The 2,736-nt window shown below is 39.0% G+C and overlaps 1 non-coding gene across 1 annotated transcript; it reads right to left on the bottom strand.

The window, feature by feature from the left end:
* Window positions 1-716: 716 nt before the first annotated feature.
* On the bottom strand, window positions 717-788 carry trnaw-cca (transfer RNA tryptophan (anticodon CCA)). The gene has a single exon. It is a non-coding gene; the product is annotated as a tRNA-Trp (tRNA).
* Between the last annotated feature and the right edge of the window lie 1,948 nt (window positions 789-2,736).

Raw genomic sequence — 2,736 nt, 5'->3', positions numbered from 1 at the left:
TTCAGTGCGAAACATAAACCCTTTGTCTGATTTAATGAGATGATATTTTAAAACATAAAAAATCAGAAAACACGTTTCTCACTTTGAAATTTTAGACGTGGCGGTGTATTACTAGCAGCGGCGCTGAGCACACTATGGGGGAATTCAGGTTATGTGAAATACCAGCGGTTTAATAAATAACGCAGCTGATTTCGGATCATAAGATTATAGGTTCGACTTCTACCTGGCTCGTGTACATTTTATTCAAGCTCCTCAGTAATAGATGTCTATTATGTAATGAACCGCACCTGAAAGCAAACGTTGGGTCTGTTTCCTTTGTTTTCCAGCATGAAATAGCAAATCGTTACAAAAAGCACCTGCTAATGTCCAATAGCGTTTTTTTTTTCAAATTACATTTTCAGGCTTCAGACACTATTTAATAAAAGAAAAGTGTCCGAAACTCCCTAACTTTCAGGTTTGCTTGAACCTGTATTTTTTAAAAAGAAAGTTACCTGAAACTTCCGGGATTCCATTCTATGATGTAGCTGTCTCTAAAGTTGGACGTGATGTTTAGCAGATGTGAACGGTGCCTTTTCTCGTGTTCAAGGCTGTTCGCTGTGTGAGCTCCACACTGCGTGTCCTGTACTGCTCTATTTTGTTTAGATCATCTATGTGGTGTTCAGATAGAACTCAACTGCATGGTGTTCAGGACTAGCAGAACCTGAAAAACTAACAGCTGACTTCGACGTGATTTGAACACGCAGCCTTCTGAACTGGAGTCAGACGCGCTACCGTTGCGCCACGAGGTCGCGGTCATCAGCGTCTTTGAATTCCTCAAAGGAGACAAATCAGCCTCACAAAAAAAAATCTCCTGTGAAGAGCGCTGCTCTTCCGAAGAGAGTCTCTTCTTCCCAGACAACATTTTATTCTTCCTGCGCAGCTCTTGTGCAGGTGTTGTTCTCAATTACAGATCCAGGAACACTGATTTGTTTTCCTATTTTTTTTTAAATTAAGTACCCCATAGTGCAACGGTAGCACGTCTGACTCTAAATCCCCAAGTTCATTTTCAAGGTATATCGGAGTCAACTGATACTGATCAGGTTCTGCTGCTACTGAACCCGCAGTCTTCACCTTAAAGTTCAGTTCCCCAAGCCTTCTGACCTTATATGTCCATCCCTTCTCGTCAAAACTCGTATTTTCACAGGGTACCCTTCAGAAATCGCAGTATAGAATGAAAAAACTCCAGTAGCTCTCGGCCGCTGTTGGTGATTTTCCTTTAAAAATAAATGAATCTCTGGAAATTTTACGGAGTGTATCACTTTCACCGAGACCGAGAAGTGTTAAGCTGTACATGAGTCTTTGTGGCTCGGTTGTTAACCGAAAGGGTGGTGGTTTGAGCCCTCCCAGGGACGCTATGAGCCTTTTAAGGTACAAAGCAGTCTCACTTTATCTCCACGGCCGGTCTTGTACCGCAATCAAATACAGAGCCCGTAGGGGGCAGTAAGCTCGCATATATAGCTCACTGTGTATATAATGAAAAAGCAGAGGTTGGTTTCTCATCTGCGCGTTACAGAGCCTTACGCAACTCGTACTGTACCAACAGCTAGAGTTTGGTCCCTGCACGGGCTATTAGTTGAAAGGCCATTGTAAATGACGTGTAAGAGATTTATAGATAGATACTTTATTGATCCCGTGAGGGAAATTAATAAAGCTTATCCAGCTGGCTTTTATGTTTCACACTAAATTGCGATCTTGAAACCAAAATAATTAGAAATATGGAACACAACCGTTGTTCCCCAAAAAGGAAAGCTGTTTAACACTGACGTCACTCCTTTTTATTTAACCCAGATTGTGAAGACAACTCTGCCCTATCAAAGGAAAATGTTGCACAAAAGTTGGAAAGCACACTCTGAATCCATCTGTACTGTATATTTGATTTCCGCGATCCGTTCAAGGCTGCTTGGTGCTTCGCAAGCAAGTCATTTCAGGGAAGAAACTCAGTTTAGAGAACTACGGGTGCATTTTCACTCATTGAATTTGATCTTTGTACTCTCTTATCAGTCTCAGCAATAATATTTCAAAATTACAGTTCGGATTTGTTGGAAAACTTCACAGGCATTATTAAGTTAGGACTGTACAATTGTATTTTAATATCTTGGTATATTTACCTTCATTGTAATATGGATGTAACCATAAATATTCTTAAGCATGTTGTACTTTTCTCGTACTTTTTAAAACATTTTAACTGATGACGCACACGACTATTATACCTTGTGATACATGCAAGACATCTGTAAACTAAGATGTAATTACAGTCAAATTGGCAATTAACAGAAAACCACAATTTGTATAAGAAACGTATAAATTTGATTGCTTCCATAGTATTTTGGATTTTCTTACGAAGATCTCACGAAGTATTGCCAGGATCTATATTACCGCTCGGTAGCGATAACACTGCTGATATTGATTGAGTAGAAATCGATGATGTATTGACAACTTTATCTGAAGCGAGAAGTCCTAGAACGCTGCCTATGAAGTGTTAGGATTCATACCAAGATATACTTTTTGTTTTCAACCCAAAATGCTGCTATTGCATTACACATTATATGAACATTACCTGTTTTGGTAGCTTCTCTGCGCGATTTTTTAAAACTGAAACTAATTACAAAATTACTTAAGATCAACCATGACAAAAAATTATAAATCAGGACTAATATTAATATCAACTGGTGTTACTACAGAAAAAAAAGATTTAAC

The sequence above is a fragment of the Atractosteus spatula genome, unplaced genomic scaffold (genome assembly GCF_055471065.1).
Source record: "Atractosteus spatula isolate fAtrSpa1 unplaced genomic scaffold, fAtrSpa1.hap1 Scaffold_77, whole genome shotgun sequence".
Taxonomy (NCBI): domain Eukaryota; kingdom Metazoa; phylum Chordata; class Actinopteri; order Semionotiformes; family Lepisosteidae; genus Atractosteus; species Atractosteus spatula.
Note: the sequence above shows the minus strand (reverse complement) of the source record. Positions and strands in the feature narration are given on the sequence as shown.